At 42.6% G+C, this 23320-nt stretch overlaps 1 protein-coding gene across 1 annotated transcript in view; it reads left to right on the plus strand.

Moving 5' to 3' along the window:
• The window catches only part of LOC147701761 (uncharacterized), a 469217-nt gene that overhangs the window by 254140 nt on the left and 191757 nt on the right, over nucleotides 1–23320 (plus strand). The gene's annotated exons all lie outside the window — the stretch shown is intronic.

The raw sequence follows: 23320 nt of genomic DNA on the forward strand, positions 1-23320 counted from the left end.
TCTTAAATATGCCTGGGATGCTTGTTGCACTAGACATGTTAAGGAGTTGGCTGAACATTTCTACGAAATGCACGGGGCAATTTGTTGATAAAAGGTCATGGACTTCAGTAGCCGTCCTTGCGACTAGAAGATCATACGTCTCTTTAGATGACGTTATAGGCACTGTTGTCTGTAAAAGTACAGATTTCATTTTGCTTAATGTATCAATTCGTATAGAATAGAGATTCAGACGAGGCCAGAGGGGAGTCACTATGTCTGGAGGCCCGCTCGGAAACAATGCTTGCATACAACATTTGACCATGGACGTTACTTGTACTAGATAACTTATTCCGGGCGCGAGGCCACAACACCTGTGATCCGTTCTAAGAATGTAACTCCCGTTTGCGAGTTGCATAAAGAAGGGCTCTATCTGAGTTGCAGGTGTGACTAGCTGGTGGCATGGAAGGTTGTTTGAATTTCCATCACATGCTCCGTGTAAATTAATACCCTGACACAAAAGTATACCGCTTAGTGAGTGTTTACAGTTGTCACCACTAAGAAATACATTTTTGTCACTGTCACTATAGCAAGAATGAGTGTATGGTAATTTCCATTCGGATTTTACATATCCCTTACCCAATTGTTCATATTGGCCAGCAGGTATGTACTCAAGGCATTTATGAAATCGGAAAGTTGTTATCGGAATTGTGATAATTCCGTGTATTATCCATTCAATGACAGGACTCTCTGACATTGTCAATGGTAATCTCTCAAGTTTTTCGATGCTCAGGATTGTATAGTCTGCTCCTTTCTGTGCCAAACTGATCTGTTTATCAGTAAGGTTAAAACTGGAAAACAATGACGTTGTGTTGATTAAACGCCAAGGCACATAGCCTGAACGAAGATTTTGCAGCGTCCAGCCTAATTCTATAATAGAGCGCAATTGAGATTGGCCATGTTGTAACATTAGCAAATCTCGGTCTATCACATCAAAGGCAGAGGATACAATATTGTCCAAAGAATATATTCTGGAAGACAGAGTCATTAACCCATTGTCTACCACAGAAAGTGATTTCTCTAAATTAATACGATCAATTTCTCATATTTTTTCAGCAGTTTCAATTTGCTTTACTTTCCAAGCCTCGTTGTAGGCAGCATAGATACTGGTCGCTATGAAACGCTTTTGACGCTGTTTGCGTGGTCCAAGAATGAAATCGCGCAAATCAGCACCATCTTTTAGTAAAGACAAGTGTTGCTTAATTTCAGCTAGTGTGGATGTAGTTAGCCATTCAAGGCAGAGTTTCCCTACACTGTATGTTGTTATAATCCCTGGATGTTGTCTCTGGGAATATCTTGAGTCTAATCTGGTCATTTTTAAACCCTGTGTTTTATTCAGGAATCTATCTTGACAGCTATTTGTGTCTGTAGGCCAGATTAACCACTTTTTCCAATCAGGATGTGTTCTGTTGAAATGTAAAATTTGTGACACGTCTAACTCAATATCAGCTGTTGCATTTTCAGGTATTGGCTTTGGAATAGATGGTGTTTTAAGGTCTTTGATCTTAGCTAGGCCAAGACAGGATGTTTAGTGTACAGTGTCATTTAAAAATAACATTTGTTCTGGTATCATGCAGGTTCTAAATAGTGCTTCTATGCCTTGCACCTGCCAATCTTTTGTACCCCAAATGGTTTTCGTTTCAATATTATTTTTCCAATAATCAAAACCAAATGTCATCATTTTGTCATAAAATGCTTCTGAATATATCAATTTAGAATTTGTCAGCATTGTTTTCATTCCTGTTTTATCTAACAGTTTGTAATAAAACGTTTCTGCATCACTGGTGTTAAACCCTGAGAAGTATTTGAATTTCTCAAAAAATGCTTTAGAACTGCTTTTAGGTGGTGTAGCACAATGTTCCCATTGATTATACATAAAAACATTTCTAGGCTGTGCAGATTTATGCAAGTAATGATCCCCATAATGGGTATAACAGAATAACTGCTCATAACTAGATGAACCTTGTAAATAATCATGATCTGTGAATCTAGCTGACATTACTAAATCAGACATCATGTCATTAATACTGTTAAAGTCCCAATCATCAGAGAATGTAATTGGTGTCACAAAGTCACTTAAGGAAACCTTTAGTTGATGAGGATACTTCAGGATTTCGACCGGACCATAGATCTCATAGTCTGTTTTCTCCCATACTACCCCACCAGGTATTGGAATTGCTGTGACATTTACTGTTGACAGTTCTCTTTTCTTCACGTGGGATGATCTGTGTGGTTTCAGGACTAGGTTGATGTTCTGACTTGCTGTGTCCATTGTAATATATTTTCCTTCAATGAATTTTCCCAAACACAGTACTATGATGAGCCAAAGCAGGAGGAAAAATACACCTAGACCGAACCAGAACTCTAGCCAAGGGGAAATAAGGTAGATTTCCTTAAGTTGATGAAAGAGTTCCGTTGCTTTTTCTTTAAAAGACTTTTTTGTTTCTGGCATCACTTCGGGGTCGTTTTAATCTTCAGAGAAGTTGTCGAAGTTGATGAAATAACCAGAGGCAGTTCTGTCAATTGTTGGGATTGTTCTTTCAATCTGTCTCTCGGTAGCACTTTCTGATGCCACATTAGTGTAGACTGGTGTTGTTTCTTGACGAACTGTTTCAATCTGTGTTTCAAGAGGCACGAGTTCCATGGCATTATTGCATAGTCCTTCATTGTGCACTGCAGGCTGATCGAATGTGATGAGTCTTTCAGTTTGAACCTCTTGGATTGTTGCAAGTTTGGGTATTCTGTTGTTTCTTGGGAGTCCACTGGGCCTACTGTTGATTATAGGCCACATGTTTGTGGTTTTACCAGATCGATGGACACGACTCTGTTCTCCTTTTTACCAGCAAGGGGCGGTAGCACAACTGATCTTGTTCCGGTGACTGCCAAGACAGGTACTGCTTTTCTGTAAGAAGGCCCAAATTCCTTCTTAACCGCGATCTTTTCTCTGACTAGATCCCCAATCTTTGGAATCCAGACAGGCCTTGCTGGGGCTGTTGCGGGTGGTGCCTCGTCAGTGGTACTTGGCTGTTGCTTTAACTTTATGTTGCTTAATGATTTTCTTGTTTCATTCAGTTCCTGTAAAACAGCCAAACGGTCTTTTACATCAAACTGCGTTTTTTCTTCTTGTACCACTGACATCTGACTATCGAGGTCCTGAACGTTCATTCTAATTCCGAACAATAGTTCGTATGGGCTAAAACCTTTTAGAGAATTTCTTGGCATGTTGTTAAGACTAGTATGGACACTTATTAAATGTTTGACCCACCCAGCGCCTGAACCTAATACCTTCGCTGTTATAGATTGCTTTATGTCCCGTTTTTTTCTTTCTACCACACTATTCCCTTCGGGGTGCGAAGGACAAGAATACCGCAACCCAATTCCCATGCTGGCCATGGCCTCCTTATAGGCTCGAGAGCTGAAAGCAGGACCCTGGTCAGAATGGAACGTGGTAATTGCGTATGTGCCGATAAAGACTCGCAAATCTTTTATAACCGTTCTAGCGTCAGCCGAGCGCTGGGGCCACATTATTTAAGTGCTTTTCGCCTTAACTGTTAATACGACGCAGGGTGGGGTGTAGGCAGCGTTACGCTCTTTCTGACTGGTAGCCGGTAGCAAGGTTCCTCACTGCGATCCCTATTACAGTTTTCACAGTTGTTTGCATATATTTGGTGTTCTACACTCATTCCCGGCCACCAGAATACTGATTGTAATTCAGTCAGTGATTCCTTGATCTCTCTGTGCCTTAGACCCAAACCCATGTGTGCGTCTGCTATTAAAAATATTCTCCTGTTCATGTTTGGAATTACTCTATCCCCCACTCCAGGGATTCGAGCAAAAGGAACGGAGTTTGCATCGATTATGTATGCATAATTGAGTGGATAGTTTACGGGTAGTGCTGCGCAGTCGCCTTTTACGGTCGTTTTTACTGCTAGCATGGTTTCCCCGTCTATGTATTTATCTGTACGCTTTTTTGTGGCTACGGAAGCCGGGTTAGTTGCTTCCGCTTTGGCTGTATTAGCCAATGAATTCCCTGCAACGTGAACGCCATCACGTTGAAGACTCTGTGCGTGAATCACGTGAGTCTTTTGTAGTTCTTTGAGTAAAAGAGCTACCTGTTTCCAGAGCATTTTATGCTTTATTGTGGCACCTGTGTCATCTTTGTAGTCGTTTTCGATCCAACTCTGCAGTTTATTGTTGTAAGAGTTGACGCAAAAATGAGAATCGCACACTATAAGTGTCGGGAATTCACGTTCTGCATTTTCGAGCGCCATCTTTAAAGATCTGATTTCAGTTCTTTGAACCGAACAGTTTCTTACAGATTCAGTTTTTGTTACTTTCGGTCTGAATTTACCGCACAGCCAACGACCTTTAATGATCGCACATGCTGCATCGTAGGATTTTCTCTCTACGTTGAAATGCTGTACAAAGCTGTCTGTATAGATTATACAGGCGTATTGTGGGAGAGGCAGAATTTCGATTGGCAGAGGATATTCTTCTTCATATTCTAAATCATTCAGTTCTTCAAATTGCGGGGCGAAATAGTATTTCACATCTTCCGCTCCTAGAGAATCTATGCACTGTATCCATTTCGGGTCCAGTGACACTGTAGGCAGGTTTACTGGGCTGAATAGCGCCTCGAAGGCGGATTCCGCTGTAAGGATATTAATCCGTTTGCCGTGTGCTAGTTCTCGTTCATTTGCTAATGCGATTTGCACTGCGGTCACAGTTCTTTCTGTGTGACTGAATGTTTTTTCTGCTTGTGTGTACAAGTGAGATTTAATTGAAATTGGTACCTTTTCTCCCTCATTAGAGGTTAGGTATGTGAATCCGCATCTTCCTGGGATGACTCGGATTACAAGATCGATCGTGTTGTCACGTGTATCTAATTTTGTTTTTGCTAACATGTCTGTTTGCAGTGATCTCAAAATTTCTGTGTGTTTTTGAGTCCAATTGATTTGTTTTAAATCAGGTTTTATTAGTTCGTAGAGAGGTTTAACCCTCTCTGCGTAATTTAGTATGTAAGTTCTTCCGAAATTCAGAAAACCTAGTATTGATTGTAAATTCTTCAGCGTTTTTGGAGCTTGGAGTACAGCGCACTTCTCTAAGAAGTTGTCCGCTAGGCTTTTCCCTTCACTTGATAATTCGTACCCTAAAAATAGTACTGTCAGATGGGCAATTCGGGACTTTTTAAAGTTGAATTTGTAACCCTCTGCCGCGAACCCAAGTATAATGGTGTTCACTCTTTTCAAGTGAGTATCCAAGTCGTCGTCTGTGAGATAAATATCATCTACGTAAGATAATGCTTCATCATCATAGATTTGTAGTAACTCTGTTACCCTAGCTGAGAATAGTCCTGGGCTGTTCTTGAACCCCTGTGGGAGTCGACAGAATTTTTTCTGCGACCCAAATGCGGAGAAAGCAGTCAAATATCTGCTTTCTGGCGCAATGTTTTGACAAAAGAAACCATTAGATATGTCTAATGTCGTTTTGTATTTTTTCCTAACTATGTTATTCATTAGGGCTGCACTATGCGAGTTTTGTACTGCAAAAGTTTTGCAACATGTATTAAGGTGTCTGTATTACAAAACTAGACGATATGAGTTGTCTGGCTTGGAGACAGGAAACAAAGGATTGTTCATTTGAGAGGTGCATGTTTCAATCACCCCCTGGTACTCAAGTTGATCTAAGATCTCCCTGACCTGTTTTTTAGCTTCTTGCTTTATGGGATACTGCCGTTGGGCAGTTGGTTCACTTTTTAATTGGATTTTGTGAGGCGGTGAATCCTCATCCCATCCTACATGATTTTTATACAATGCAGGTGCCTGGGCTACTGCCCATTTCCTTGCATATGTGTATTTTTTGTGAATCGGAATGTGATTCGAGAAGGCTGGCATAATCACTTCTTCGCCACGAGGGCACTCCCTGACAAACTCTGGGGGCCAATCTTTTTCAGCTAACAGAATATCATAGCCTTTTGAGAGCTTATCCCAAAATAGACCCTTAATTTTCCTAGTCTTATCACCCTCTATACGCAATGTTATTTCGTATATTTTATGGGGCTCGCTAAGTCTGGCGTCGGCAGTTTCAACTTGAATGTATTCATTCGTGTCCACTGTCTCCAGATGACTCATCAAGATCTTGCGCGCTATACTGATCTCTGCTGCACTGTCCAACATTGTCAATGCCCACTCCCCGTTTTTCAACTGTGTCCTCAGTATTCTCGGCATGGTTGATTACTCTAATACTGGCTACCTTCTTTTTCTGAAATTGAGATTTCTTATTTTGAGCAGGTTCCTTGTCTTTGGACTTGGTGTGCTCTCCTGGGTCTGACCGTCCTCTTCTTTCCGAATTCTGTGGAAGAGATCGAGAGGGACGTGTATCAATACTTTGATATCTATCAGGTTTTTTCAGATTATCCCTATTTCTAAGGTTATATCTTTTCTCAGAGGGCTCCCGTTGGGGAGACTGGCGTTCTCGAGTCAGAGTTCTTTCCCTCCGTCGAGGAGACCTTCCTCTGGACTGGAAAACTTTTTCCTTGGGAGTGGATTGTTTATTTCCATCCCAGCTCTTTTTAGGAGTATTTGAATTATTTTTAATAAATAATTTTTCAGGATTTTCGAGCAGTTGGGGCTTTACTGGTTTTCCACCCAAGCTGTCTCTACCTAATTCTTCATAGCATTTCTCTATGATTTTTGCAAGCTCAACAGGATCTTTTATATCTGTTTCCCTCAACTTCTGGGGAATCGCCACAGATGCTGCTTCTCCCTTTACGTTGGCTAATAATATAGCCGTGACCTGCTTGAAGTCTTTCAGTAATTTCATACCTAGATTTAAAGCGGGCTCTGGACTGAATTCATTTTGAATCTGTTTTAGCACTTCTGGTATTACCGCCATAGACGGAACACCGTGTGTTTTTGTGTAAATGGAAGCAAAGACTGTACCCCAAGTGTCGCAGTCCTCCACGTGTGGTGCGATCCCCATAGGAAGGCAGATGGTCAAGATTCTGTGTTTCTCAATAGGGGTAGTATCAGGAAATACTGCCTCTATTTGAGTGATTTTCTGGGCTAACCAGAAAGGAATTTGTTCCCGTTTTACGGGTGTTTTACCAAGACATGACTGTATGTTCTGTGGTGTAATTTTATTTGTGTTCCCCTGGTGAGGGGTCAGCTGGTGTGAATTAACAGCTGGCTGGACTGTTGCAGTCTGCATTACATATTGGACTAATTGCCTATGTATTTTTATTAATGTGTTTAGCTGTGCTAACAGCTCTTCTCTAGACATTTTTGCAATGTCAGGATGTGGTGTGTAGCTGGCTAGAACCGGCCACGTGGCTCCTGGTCTACCTAGTGGACCGAGCCTAGTTATGTGATCATTGTGTTTTAGGGCGCCATTAAACCAGAGCAGGTGCTCTTGAAATTTAAGTGGAATTTCAATCTCCTCGAAAGGAGCGTACTCTTCCGGAGGTTTCTCTATTTTGTAATAGTGAAACTCTTGTGTTATAGCGTTTACCGCTGGAAAGTTTATCCATGAATAGAATACCTCTGTCTGCCGATACTCGTGAGCCTCTATCACGAAAATTACTGTACCACCTTGAGGTGTCAGTCCGTTTTCTATAAGTTTTAAAGTTATAGATCTTCTTAACTGGACCGGGATGATAATAGCACCCGGGTCTGTGTATTCAGGACCTTGCTGAGTCGCATCTGCTGCGGCCCCAGTAGTTCCGTTATTTTCTACTGACATTGTATAAATGCAGGTTTTGCAGAGTAGGTCTCCAAGGAGACAAAGATTAGGTGCACAATATTTTGGAACACTGTATCCTTCAACGTTGAATAAACCAGAGCTTTACATAGGAATCTCTTCCTACTAAGGTCGGGCGGATTTTAACCTTTCACCCACTCCAGACGTCTATTGGAGTATTTACGGGAGAAAGGGGTGTGAAATATGCACGACTGAGTTAATCTAATAGTCTTGCGTTAGTTTATCGCCTTACCAAAACGTTTGGGCGCCATGTAGTGTAGTTCCTAGTTTCCCACTAGGCCCTGCGCATTGGAATAACATAAACAGTAGTATCGACGTGGAACTGCTTATATTCCAGGCCTCCACTGACTATGCTAAACTTAATTGGGTTGTGTTACCAACTAGCTCAGAGGTCACTGAAAACTTTCTTCTCTGCATAGGAAGTGATCAGCTTCCTTGGCACAGACAAGAAGGGATTCAGTTTTCCAACAACCGCGCAACATGACAACTTTGCTCCTCAGATCAAGAGTCGATCTCTAGGGTCGTGTGAAACAATAGACATGTATTTCACTCAGTCAGTCTAGTGCAGTTTGCTTTCACGAGATGTAGAGAATAGAGAGACGGGCGTTTGTCAATAAAGGGTTAACATTTATTGAACAGTCTTTCTTCTCATACAAGAGAAATGTATTGCCACAATTGCAATAACTGTTATTATAAAAAGTACGTACAGTAAGATAAGTATTGCGAAATAGAACTGTAAAAGCATTGATATGGTTTCTTAGCCATACAATGGTTTAAAAGTAATAAAACATATATACAGTCATATATACATTAGGCTAACATACTCAACTGGTGCTTCTAACTAAGCCTACCCCAGTGTGCCTGACCTAAGCCTAACACGTGAAAGGGGAGTAAGTAAGTAGCTTAAGTTAAGTTGGTTTTGCCAAGGTTTGTTTCAAGAATTCTCGTCTAAGGGTTTAGTCAACACCATACCTCTGAATAGAATGATGGAGGATTGGTATCTCCTTCAGGGGTCTCTCTCGATATCCCAGTCACCCGCGAGGGTAAACCGGAAGCGCCGGGACTGGATTTCTCTGCACGAGAAATGCAGCGGCTTCTCTCAGCGCGTCGAGGAAGGAGGGGGGACAGCGTCCGCGGGCAGCTGGAATCGGCTGGATGTCTTCGCAGAGGACGGCTGCTCGGCTCCTCAAGCCTACTGCACCATAGTTCGCGCTGTAGCGGCGATAATGGTAATCAGCAGCTTCACCACCACAGGATAGCAGGCTGCAGCGACAGAGTGCTAGTTTTTACCAACACAGGGTCATGCAGGCAGCTGGCATCAGCAACAGGCAACGAACTCACAGCTCGTATCTCTCTCATTGCTTAAGGCAACGTTGGTAATATTTATACCTGACAGGTGCCGGGTTTGACGCAAGTTTGCTGGACATAAGACGTCAATTAAAGATGTCACTAGGAAGTGACAGTTATCAGTTGCTCATTAGAGTTCCATTACTAATCAAAACATAGCAAGCGGGGATTTCCAGGTTTGCTAAGTTTTTATCTTGTTGAAGAACTCGGAGTGTTATCTAGGAATATCAGATAGTGACTGCTGCTCTGTCATTGCACTAATTGGTCGCAAAGGAAGTAGCAGAGAGTCATGCTGGAATGTGGCTCTGTTCGTGTGAGGCCAGAGATGACTTTTCAGAAAATCGCACTTGAACGGTTATGCCAATATAGGGAATAAATGGATTTATAGCCGAATAGGGGCATAAGGTCACAGTATCGATCAGGAACCTAGATAAGCACGCAACACCAGAAAGGAATTTGTTCCCGTTTTATGGGTGTTTTACCAAGACATGACTGTATGTTCTGTGGTGTAATTTTATTTGTGTTCCCCTGATGAGGGGTCAGCTGTGGTGTATTAACAGCTGTTTGGACTGTAGCAGTCCGCATTACATATTGGACTAATTGCCTATGTATTTTAATTAATGTTTTTAGCTGTGCTAAAAGTTCTTCTCTAGACATTTTATCGATGTCCGGATGTAGTGTGTAGCTGGCTAGAACCGGCCACGTTGCTCCTGGTCTACCTAGTGGACCGAGGCTGGTAATATGATCATTATGTTTTAGGGCGCCTTTAAACCAGAGCAGGTGCTCTTGGTATTTTAATGGTATTTCAGTCTCCTGGAAAGGAGCGTACTCTTCCGGTGGATCCCCTATTTTATAATAGTGGAACTCGTGTGTTGCAGCGTTTGCTGCTGGAAATTTTATCCATGAATAGAATACCTCTGTCTGCCGATATTCGTGTGCCTCTATCACAAAGACGACTGTGCCACCTTGTGTGATCAGTCCATTTTCTATAAGTTTTGACGTTATAGATTTTCTTAAATGTGCCGGGATGATTATTGCACCCGGTTCAGTAGTCCCGTCGGGACCCTGCTGAGTCGCATCTACTGCGGCATCAGTTCCGTTGTTTTCTACTGACATTTTATAAATGCAGGTTTTGCAGAGCAGGTCTCCAAGGAGATAAAGATTAGGTGCACAATATTTTGGAACACTGTATCCTTCAACGTTGAATAAACCAGAGCTTTACATAGGAATCTCTTCCTACTAAGGTCGGGCGGATTTTAACCTTTCACCCACTCCAGACGTCTATTGGAGTATTTACGGGAGAAAGGGGTCTGTGTGAAAAATGCACGACTGAGTTACTCTAACGTCTTGCGTTAGTTTATCGCCTTACCAAACGTTTGGGTGCCATGTAGTGTAGTTCCTATTTTCCCAATAGGCCCTGCGCATTGGAATAACATAAACAATAGTATGGACGTAGAAGTGCGGATCTTCCAGGTCTCTATTGACTATGCTAAACTTAATTGGGTTTGTTACCAACTAGCTCAGAGGTCCCTGGAAACTTTCTTGACTGAATAGGAAGTGATCAGCTCCCCAGGTACAGACAAGAAGGGATTCAGTTTTCCAACAACCGCATAAACATTACAACTTTGCTCCTTAGAATAAGAGTCAATCTCTAGAGTCGTGTGAAACAATAGACAGTTATTTTACTCAGTCAGTTTTGTGCAGATTACTTTCACCAATATGCAGAGAATAGAGAGACGGGCGTTTTCAATAAAAAGGTATTTATTGAACAGTCTTTCTTCTCATACAAGAGAGATGTATTGCCACAATTGCAAGACTAGTTATTATAAAAAGTGCGTACAGTAAAATGAGGATTGCGAAATAATACTGTAAAAGCATTGATATGGTTTCTTAGCCATACAATGGTTTTAAATGAATAAAACATATATACATTCATATATACATTAGGCTAACGTACTCAACTGGTGCTTCTAACTACGCCTACCCCAGTGTACCTGACCTAAGCCTAATACTTGGGAGGGAGTAAGTGAGTAGCTTTAGTTAAGTTGGTTTTGCCAAGGTTTGCTTCAAGAATTCTCTCTCTACGGGTTTAGGCACCACCATACCTCTGAAATAGAATGTTGGAGGTCTGGTATCTCCTTCCAGGGACTCGATATCCCAGTCACTCGCAAGAGTCGGCTGGAAACGCCGGAGCTGGATTTCTCGGCAGGAGAAAAGACAGCGTCTCTCTCAGCGCGTCGAGGAAGAGGAGGAGGGGCAGCGTCCGCGGGCAGCTTGCATCTGCTGGGCTCTGAAGGGGACAGCTGTTCAGCTCCTATGTTCACCACACCATCGTTCTCTCGTTAGCAGCGATAGCAGTATCGATAGTAGCAGCCGTGTTAGGATCAGATGCATCAGCATTTGCTTAAGGTAACGTTGGTAATATTTATACATGAAAGGTGCCTGGTTTGACGTAAGTTTTTGGACATAAGACGTCAATAAAGATGTCACTAGGAAGTGATCGTCTCTTAGTGCTCATTAGAGTTCTATTACTAATCAAAACATAGCAAGCGGGGCTTTCCCAGGTTGCTGAGTTTTTATCTTGTTGAAGAACTCGGAGTGTCATCTAGGAATCTTAGATAGTGGCTTCTGCTCATTTGCACTAATGAGCTGCAAAGGAAGTTACAGAGGAAGAGATTCTGAAATGTGGCTCTGATCGTGTGAGGCCAGAGACGAGTTTCTGATTATTGCATTTGATCGGTTATGCCAATATAGGGGTACAAAGGGATTATAGCTGTATAGGGGCATAAGGTCACAGGATTGATCGGGGTCCTAGATTAGAACGCGACAGCTCCTCTCATCGCTTCACCAAAACCCTCCTGAAAAATCATTGGACCCAAACCAAGCAGCCACCAACCTCACACAATGGATCACCCACAGAGCTGACGAATTAGCACCTTTGAAAAACCATCAAATCAAGCAAGGCAGCAAAAAAGCCCCCTGGTTTAATGATAACCTTAAGAAATCCAAGAAGATCTGTCGCACCCTCGAGAAAGCCTGGCGAAAAAACCCAACCACTGACAACCTGGCCACCTTCAAGAACGCCACCCGCAAACACCACCAACTGATGCGATCCACCAAGAAATCAGCATTCAAGGATCGACTCGACAACAACGCCCACAACAGCAAGGAACTATTCAACATCGTCAAAGACTCTACCAACCCCACCGCCGGCACCAACGACATCACTCCCTCCCAAGACCTCTGCGACTCTCTAGCCTCGTTCTTCCACAACAAAATCGCTGACATACATAACAGCTTTGGAGACCAGTCCACCCAACCCACCTCCGAACCAAAACCCCCCTCCAACGACCTTTGCACCTGGAACCCAATCACCACTGAAGACACCATCCGCCTGATGAACACCATCCACTCAGGATCACCAACCGACCCATGTCCCCACTACATCTTCAACAAAGCAGACTCCATTATCGCACCCCATCTCCGAGACATCATCAACTGCTCCCTCAACTCCGCTACCTTCCCGGAAAGCTGGAAACATGCCGAACTCTGCGCCCTCTTGAGGACACCCACAGCAGACTCCACTGAACTTAAGAACTACCGCCCCATTTCGCTCCTCCCATTCCCTGTCAAAGTCATTGAGAAAGCTGTCAACAGTCAATTCGCCGCCTTCCTCGAATCCAACAAATCCCTCGACCCTTCACAGTCTGGCTTCCGAGCCAAACACAGCACCGAGACCGCCCTCATCGTAGCAACAGACGACATTCGAACTCTACTGGACAACGGAGAAACAGCTGCCCTCATCCTACTTGACCTCTCCGCAGCCTTCGACACAGTCTGTCATAGCACCATTATACAACGCCTCAGTGTTGTGGGTAAAAGAAGATATGAATCCACAGGAAGCCAGATAGTTTACCCAAGATGTAGGTTTATTTGTCGATCAATACAAGTTCCATGTTAGTCTTAGAAGATAGTTAATAATGGTAAATAGATAGTCATTTAAGGTCCCACCAGGAGCTAGGTGTTAGTTGCTCAGCCCACACTCATCAACTGTCATTCCACACAGACACACAAGCACACTCACATTCTAAACTCTCCGACATCGCGCTCTCCAACATTCCACACAGACATAACACTCACTCTGGCTGAGCAACTGGAAAGGAGGAAAACCCAGGCACAACATATCCCCTTTCCTTCAGAGGAAAAACAGAATTATAAAATTAGAGAGATAACACTTGCAAATAAACGGACAGTTCAAATTGTCAAAGAAGAACAGAATAAGAAGAGGGAAAATAAGTAGAAGCCAAAGAAACAATATAAAGGGAACACATCCCCTTCCCTTGGAGAAAATAAACAATGCAAACATGAACAGGCTTAAAATGTAAAACATAGGGTAAATACCCCACTGCATTATACATATAATGGGAATGCACAACTTTTAATAAGTAACCTCAATACTTAATCTTATCAAGAATAATGCACTTCGTTCAAAAATACGCGACTTACTACTAGCGCTATTTAATATTTAATCTAACGCAACTTACAATTTGCGCTAATTAATATTTAATCTAATGCGACTTACCGTTTGCGCTACTTAATGCGACTTACTACTTGCGCTAATTAATATTTATTCTAATGCGACTTACCATTTGCGCTACTTAATGCGACTTACTATTGCGCTATTTAATATTTATTCTAATGCGACTTACTACTTGCGCTATTTAATATTTATGCTAATGCACCTTTAACCTGCGCTTCCTTACTAATAACGCTGACTTAATTAATAACACCAAATGAACATGCGTAAAGGGTGAAGCAAGATTAAAACAAACTTGAAGGGTAGGAACAGTAAGTAGGCGTGCACACCTACACTGAATAAAAACAAGTATAAGGAGACCAGCTCCAATACTCGCAACTCAACTACCCTTATGATGAAACTTAGTACCCCTAAAATGTTTAAATTGGCCAAATCTAAAACATACCATGTACTAAATACCCAATCACGAGATGGAGAAAATATATAAAAGCGCAAAATACAGTATACATAACTGCAAATAAAACTGTGGTGTATCTCTAAAACTGCCAATATAATGCGGTTTCAGTATAACCTCTGAATAAATTATTTCAAGCATATTAAGAGTAATTCATAATTATAAATCAACATTCACGTAAGAAGATCAATAAACGTATGTAGAAACAAAACATGCGTAATTCATAACAAAAACATTTCCTGAAGCTGGCTGTAAACTGCACATGAAAACTAGCCAGATAATGGCAGCATCACCCAGAAAAATAGTTTCTACGAAATCGAAGCTCCTACTGCAATCCTGAAGAGAATGATCCGATAGTCCTCTCGAGAACATTAGCCCATGACGACCATGAAAACACCTCATGTCACCCTTTCCACAACCTTGAACATCGTGACAAGCTGTACACTCGAACCAGGCAGCATCAGAAAAACGCAGCCATGGAAACCGGGCAGGAAGTGAAAAAACACTTCACGTTACGTAGCGAAGCGGAATGACGAAGACAGGACTTCCACGTTGCATGGCGGTGACGCAGGATGACGAACACAGGACTACGCTTCTCCACTGAGTCACACAGATTCCACCACGTCATCATATTTGAAAGTGGCAAGGAGAGGACCGGATCAGCGAGGATGCAGATACACAGACGCTCAGTTAAACGGTACTCTCAGTTTAGAATCGAGCAACAACATCTTTTGTAACCTGTCTTTAATTGCTTCCTATATGGCATCATTTTTAAAGTACTTGCTGACTTTCATTTTCCGTATGACTTCACTTATTTTAAAGAAAATCATTACGTGCTGCTTCTTTCAACATTTGTGAGTTCAGAGATTGCGCAGTTAAATTCATGTTGGTTTAAACAAAGACAATGTAAGAACACTTTGCCTTCACAGTTAAATCCAAGTTGGTTTAAATAATGTCGATGTATGAGCACATTTCCTTCACAGTTAAATTCAAGTTGGTTTAAATAATGTCGATGTATGAGCACATTTCATCCCACCAATATTTACTGTACCGAAGTGACTCACGGTCTCAACAGCTTCCAAAACCAAGGCACAGAAAAACTTAATGCTTCATAGAACATTTTCACACAGTAACTAAGTGCTCAAAGCGGTTTTTTTCCAATTTAACTCTTTCACTGTAACAGAGATAAATGCCAGATAAGACGCATGCTGAAATGGTGATACATCAGTCTCAGTTACTTTGGCACGCAGTTAATTAAAAGCACACCCTGGGTTTGCAGGCTGTCCGTTGGAAAGAGACACTGGTGGGACTTACCAGGGTGGTTCTTTACTTTATTTCCATTTCAGCAGAAGTCAAGAGTTCCATGTTCTTCATTTTCATTTCTGGTTGTATATTTATTCATGATCTTTGCACGCTGTAAATTCTTTTCCTTTTCCAAAACGTCACCAAATGTTGTGGGTAAAAGAAGATATGAATCCACAGGAAGCCAGATAGTTTACCCAAGATGTAGGTTTATTTGTAGATCAATACAAGTGCCATGTTAGTCTTAGAAGATAGTTAATAATGGTAAATAGATAGTCATTTAAGGTCCCACCAGGAGCTGGGTGTTGGTTGCTCAGCCCACACTCATCAACTGTCATTCCACACAGACACACAGGCACACTCACATTCTAAACTCTCTGACATCACGAACTCCAACATTCCACACAGACATAACACTCACTCTGGCTGAGCAACTGGAAAGGAGGAAAACCCAGGCACAACACTCAGCAACGTCGGAATACAAGGAACAGCATTGGACTGGATCATCTCGTTCCTCGCCGGAAGAACCCAGAGAGTCTGCCTCCCCCCTTTTAGATCAGAGGCCACCGAAGTCATCTGCGGCGTACCACAAGGATCATCACTCAGTCCCACCCTCTTCAACGTATACATGAGTCCCCTCGCATCCATTGCGCGCCAACACAACCTCAACATTATCTCCTATGCAGACGACACCCAGCTGATCCTCTCCCTCACCAAAGACCCAAACACCGCCAAAACCAACCTACACGAAGGGATGAAAGAAGTAGCCGAGTGGATGAAGAACAGCCGTTTAAAACTGAACTCGGACAAAACAGAAGTCCTCATCTTAGGTTCATCCCCCTCCGCCTGGGACGACTCATGGTGGCCACCGGCCCTGGGAACCGCACCCATACCAACGGACCATGCACGTAACCTGGGCTTCATCATGGACTCCTCCCTCTCGATGACCAGACAAGTCAACGCCGTCTCATCATCATGATTCAACATCCTACGTATGCTCAAAAAAATCTTCCGTTGGATCCCCACAGAAACAAGAAAGACAGTCACCCATGCACTGGTCACAAGCCAACTGGACTACGGAAACACCCTTTACGCCGGAACCACAGCCAAACTACAGAAAAAACTCCAACGCATCCAAAACGCCTCAGCCAGACTCATCCTAGACATCCGCCAACAAGCTCACATTTCCGGTCACCTGAAAGACCTCCACTGGCTCTCCGTCAACAAGAGAATAACGTTCCGCCTCCTCACCCACGCACACAAAGCCCTCTACGACCTAGGACCCGAATACCTCAACACGCGCCTGTCCTTTTACACCCCCACCCGCCAACTACGATCGTCCAATCAAGCCCTCGCCGCAATTCCACGCATCCAAAGATCCACCATGGGGGGAAGATCCTTCTCCTACTTAGCGGCCAAGACCTGGAATTCTCTCCCCACCCACCTCCGCCTTACACAGAACCACCTCTCCTTCAGAAAACAACTAAAAACTTGGATATTTGATAAGTAAAGTTCCCCCCCTCCCTCAAGCGCCTTGAGACCCTCTGGGTGAGTTGTGCGCTATACAAATCTAAACTTGACTTGACTTGACATTTAGAAAGGACAGTAACAGGAGCCAATTGAAAAGATGGGCGGAGCTTCCAGTCCATACCTCAAAACAGCATGCCATGCAGAGCAGCGCATGCGCTTCCCAGGATCAGTCTAAAAATGTAGCGCAGTAACACCTCCCAACCCCCCAGCTTCACCCACCTCTAATCGTGATTGAAAGCCGGAGGAAATGGAAGAAGAATAATTTGGGAGCCTGACCCTGTTCACTAAATTAGAAATGGTGCATGTTTGGAATTTAGTAAAATATGGTAGAGGGAAGGAAAGGGAGAAAAATCAATGATGTAATGCATTACTGCATTTATAAATCATTTACCTCCCCTATATGGGTCTCAGGAGCGCTTGCCACTCGACAATTGCATTTGGTGCTGAAGGCTGTGAGTGGCCATTCTCGGAATGTTCTCTCCTCCGCCCTTGGAAAGATGAAAGGACACCTAATCTGCGGCACCCACAGCAGAGATTGGACAAGCATCGAAAACAAATAAGTCATCACGTTAAGGGGTTACCATCCATGTAATGTGTGGCTCATGATCCATTTAAACAGGGCTGTACTGGGAGTCTGAGTCTCACCCGAAGACAGCAGACCACATCCACAAGGTTCCATGTCGCTTTCTCCTCTGGATATGCGTATACCGAGCAGTGTCTAAACTGTGGACCCAGACAAGTGTTAATTATTATTTTGAGCACCCCAAAGCCAGTGTGGTAAGCTCTGGATGTTGTCATAGTCACGCATAATAGTGCTCTCGCTTTAAGATGTTGTTTCTGCTGTCACAGGAGCGAGCAACGTAGTGTTCCTGGTACGCTTACTTTATATTGTGTGGCAGTAATATATAAGAGACCCTTTTCTTCATGGGTTTATACATAACCAGTTTCTCGGTACACAATTAATACCTGGAATGTTACAATCTACAGTGTGCCCGAGAAACAGTTTGCCGGGGAGTGGTTTTGTATGTCAAAGCACACAATCGCAAGATAACCAAGGTGCAGCTAATATTTGACTTTAGGTCTAATGGGACTACATTGGCTCAGAAGGCAACTCTTCGCTCACGCACACTAATTTAAGTCTGACAGTTGAGAGGTGATGTCTTCGATTACCCAGTGAAGTAACCCTGTCTCTGTAACCTAGGCAACTAATTAAATTGCTATATTTTTGGTAAGAAGCAGCATGACCTCCACTTATGAAACTAGAACCATTCATATCACTTACCCAGAAAATTTTATTTGATGTGTGCCTCAATTCAGAGGCTAATATGATGGGATCTTTCTATCTATCCATGTATTTGCACGTTAAGGGATGATACTGGATCAGGAGTAATAGGACAAAGACGTACACTTTCATTGGCAAAGAGTCAGTGCACCAAGATTGCATGGCAGCTTAAATGCGGCTGGGCAGATACTTCCTGCGCAGAGCGGTGTTTTCATGCATTTACTTCCGGAACGGCAAGTACCTTTTTCTAGAGCTGGTCTTATTTTTCCTGGCCAATCATTAGCTTGATGGCACTATACACCCAACCAGTCATCCCTAACATAGGGGCATATTAGCAAGGGCAATATCGCCGCTTTAGCTGCTTTTTTTGCTGCTAAAGCAGCAATATTTTTGTCGCCCTATTAGCAAGCTGTCGCGAACAGCCGTTAGCGACAGCTTTTAGGTGTTAGTGACTGGTTTGGGGCCCCCGTTGCATGTCAGCGATATGTATCGCTAATGACATGCAAAGTGGGCTCAAAGCAGTCGCTAACACAGCTATCGCCTATTAGCAAAGCAGGCTTAGCTATAAAAAAAGTTGTGCTAAGTGCGATTATAGCTAGAATGTAAAAAAAAAATCATTGCTAATATACCCCATAGTTGTTTCTTCTGTCAACTAATATTAAGGACACTGTATTAAATGTGTTAACGCTTAAACAACACCTCTAAGTAAAGGCCAGGACATCTTGTTAGCAATCTCCTATGAGGTCACAAAAGTGAGACCTATTGTCTGTGCCAGCGTTTGTTTTTTTGTTTGTGTTTTTTAAACAGTATGGTTGTCATCACTTCATTCAAACCTGTAAGTAAACCACTGGTACACTTCTAGCCTCTGATCCAAATGGTATTCCATTGAGATAGATTTTTATCTCTCTATATTCATCCAAGTTGCAGCTTAAAGGTCTTGATATATTTCCACGTAGGCTTTCTGTTGTATCTTGACTCCCATGTTATGCCTTCCCTCTCTGTGGAATCCTCATCAAAGAACACTGGTGTCTCTTCACATGTTTTTTCCTCTGCTTTCCGAGTCTACGTCAGCTTGCAGTTTGTCGTCGGAAAAGCACAGAGGATGCCGTTTAAACACCGGAGGTGAGAGGAAGTTGTTTTTTTTAATTAATTTGACTATCTTCCGGTGACACTTGGAATCTCCTTTTATCTAATGGATTATCATCATCCAGTGACGCAATACTTGTGTCTTGTGGCCTTGTGCCATGTGGACATAATGTTACTTTAACAGGAAGATTTCTCCTTTTGGCAGTACACGTTTTGAAGTTTCTGGAGCGAAGGTGTCTTTTCAACATGAACTTTGTTAATGCCCTGCACTAGGTTACATTGCCACCTAGCGTCCCAAGTTGGTATTTATCTTTCATTTAAGAGATTATCCATTAGTCCTTGGGTTTCCTGATTCCATTTAACATGTATTCTTTACAATGCTTGTCACTTGCAATTACATGTTTTTACATTTGAGTTCCATTTTGAAAAAGCTTTGTGTCTCAGTACATTTTGTTTTATCTTAAGTACACGTCTTCTACAGTAGACAACCTCACTTGATCTTCATAATATCTATATCGTACTGTGCATGATATTTTTCTTTTTTGTTTCGGGTTCCTACCAACATTTATGGTTATGGGTTCCTACCCATGCGTTTGGGTTCCTACCTTAACGTTCATTATACATTTGCGCACTGTGTGGTAACTCCACATATGTTGGCCATACACTGACACTTCTCATTTTTATTTGTTTACCCTAGGTAGGGTGCGCGCAACTTGGTTTTTCCTCCCTCCTGGGAGCTATGCAAGGGTGTCAGTCCTTGTGCATTATGTTTATGGGTTCCTACCCATTGTTTCGGGTTCCTACCCACAGTTTTGGGTTCCCACCCAGATTCTAGTCATGGGTTCCCACCCATGTATTTGGGTTCCTACCCAAACCTTCACTTTACAATAGTGCACCGTGTGGTAGCTCCACACCAGTTGTCCATACACGGACACCTCTATTTTTTTGTTTGTTTACCCTATGTAGGGGGTGCACACTTTTATTCTCCCTCCCTCCTGGAAGCTATGCAAGGGTGTCAGTCCCTGTGCATTATGTTTTGGGTTCCTACCCAGACGCTGTCAGCTTCACCCTTTTTCAAGGGAGTTATGCAAAGGTTATAGTACTTTTGCATTTACAAGGGTTCCCACCCTAATACGTCCTAGGTACCTACTCATATGTGGTGTTTATCACATTTACATTTATACAGTCCACTATGTCTGTTTGCTGACATATTTAGCTTATGTTTTATTTTACTGACAGATTTTTACGCTTTTATTGCTAATTATGTTCTGTTTTTATTGTATTTTATGTTACTACTTTTGCACTGTTATCTTTACATTTCATTTTTGTCTTTGTTTAAGGATAATGGTGTTTAGATGGGGAACCTTTATTTTTCCTCATCTTTCTTGCTTGTTTCTTCTTTTCTGTTTTCTTACTAAAGTCTTTTTCTCGTGTCTCTTGTGGACTCTGGGCTTTTCTGTCCCTTTCTGACGTGTTTTCTTTATCTCCGTTCATCGCAGCCTGTAGTCCTGTGGTCTGTTAATTTTCCATTTTCCGGCTCCATACATTCCTGTTCTGGCCAGTGGGTGTGCTTTTGAGTTGTGTGTTGTACTTTCTTTCTTTTTTTTCTCTTACGTTGCTGCTTCTTTTCTTCTTCTCTGGTGTGTAAGTAGGGAGGATGGTTTATATGTTTGGTTTCCTTTCTTTTCTGTTTCTTGTTATCTCGCGCTGCTCTTCTTTTATGGGTTTTCTCTCGACTTAATTCTTGTTGCTCTTCTTCCGGAATTTTACGGTTCTTTTTGCTCTATTTCACTTCTTTCTCATTTCTTCTCTTTTGTTCTTTCTCTTTTTTTTTTATTAAGGACAAAAGGGGATATGTTGTATCTTGACTCCCATGTTATGCCTCCCCTCTCTGTGGAATCCTCATGTGATGTCACTTCACATAATGTTGGGACTCAAATAGCCACAGTTGGCTGGGCTGAGCAGCATGCTGGCTGCTCCTGGTGGGGTCTCCCTGTGGTCTTGTTCCTATCTACTTATAATCTTGTAACTTTCCTGAAATAAACCATCGTTAAACTACATGATCACTTGTGGACTTGATCATTACACTTTCTTTCTGGGCCTACATGCCTCCTGGGCTGGAGAGATTCTGAAGAACCTCGATATTCGATAGATTTGCAACCCTTTTGGGATATAACACAAGATTTCCATTCTTATGTTCAACTTTGCTGCCTGCTGTGGCCCATACCCTGTAATGCTGGCTATTGAGGCTGCTAAGTCGACTACCTCCAGTATGCAGCAGTCAAACTACCTAAAAGGTCTATCACCTTCTGACATAAGGAAGCCTCCTTAGCCACCCAAACAGGTTAGTAGGTAGCAGGTAGCAGTAGACTTGCCAATATAGTGGGATGAAAAAACTGGGGGTCTCTCAAAGGGACGTGGTTGATGTAATTAAAGGTGTGGCTTAAAAACACAAACTAAAAATCTGGTATTGGTAATTTGCTGCTTCTTTTATTGTATCCAAATATTACACCTACAACAAGCCAGGACAATTGGGTTTGTCAATGGTTGTTCGTTGCATAAGGTAAATAAGCAACAACTATGGCGTTGTTGTATATAAAATTGAAAATGCTTCCGTTCTGAAATAATGTGAACGTGATTGTACTATGAGGAGTCTCTTTAAACTGACATCAAAGGCAGTGAAGGTGGTATTGTTGCAGAGTTACGATTTATTTTTCACCCCCATGGTGAGGGCAAAAATGTGAAAGCCTGCTAGAGACCCATCTCAGCACCTGTTTTCTAGAACTGTCAGTGCAGAGTACCACCAGGACCTGGGCCAATTAAATCTCTGGTTATACCCACCCCTGAGCTTGCTATTGGTTCCAGCGCTGCCACACGAACCTCTGATACTGGACATGTTCTTGCACTGCTTGCTGTTGAGCAGGGAAGGGTGAAGAGACACCCTAGGAAAGTAGTCGTGCTCATGCTTGTATGGCGGTGAACTATGCAAAGCTTCAGGTACCGCAGTGGAAATAGTTGGAAAAACAATTTCTGGTCTTGTCTCTTGATGAGACTGCTCGAAGCTGGGAGTAGACACTGCCTAGAAGCCGTCATAAAGGTAATCCTGCTGATCACACAAACCAACAGATACGAAGTAATATAAAGCATAGTTGTGGCTAAGTCTGAAATTCTGTCAGTGTACCATTTTCGTGTGCGTTTTTTGGGAGATTGACGTTAATGCTGGGAATAGCTGCATAGATTCCTTTGGGGGCATATTAGCAAGGGCACTATCACTGCTTTAGAGGGACTTTTTCCCTCTAAAGTGGCGATAATTTTATTGCCTTTTTAGCAAGCTGTCGCTAACAGAAGTTAGCGACAGCTTTTATGCGATGCGACCGGTTTGGGACCCACTTTGCATGTCAGCGATATTTATCGCTAATGACATGCAAAGTGGGCGTACCCAACCTGTTAGCGACTGAAAGTCGCCTATTAGCAAGGCAGGCTATGCGATTAAAAAGTTGCGCTAAGCGCGTTTATCGCCAGAACCTAACGCCTGCTCAGACCATGACTTAACCTGTATATCCAATGGGAGGTGGATATTCAGGTTAAGTGCCCATTAGCGTTAATTCTTGAATATCGCTCGATTTCCAGCGATATTTATGCATTGAGCCGCTATCGCCTGATATTTTATCGCATTAGAGATAAACATTGCTAATAGCATGTTATCTCTGCGATAATATCCGGTGATAGACCGCGATAAAAAAAATGCACTATGCGCATTTAGCGATAAATATCGCTATTTGTTGCTCATATGCCCGATAGTTCTCCTGTAAACATGGTCTGAAAGGCAATACAGCCTTCTCTGCCTTGCCGTGCGCAAGTTTCTATCTGTAGAAAACCTGCTATCGGGAGGAAACGCTTTGTTCTGACCCTTGACATTCTTCCTCTTTTTAAAGAGCCTAGTGGATTCCTATAATGGTGATAAAGATCGGCGCATCCTATTATTGCA

Source organism: Lissotriton vulgaris, chromosome 7 (genome assembly GCF_964263255.1).
Source record: "Lissotriton vulgaris chromosome 7, aLisVul1.2, whole genome shotgun sequence".
In the NCBI taxonomy this organism is placed as follows: domain Eukaryota; kingdom Metazoa; phylum Chordata; class Amphibia; order Caudata; family Salamandridae; genus Lissotriton; species Lissotriton vulgaris.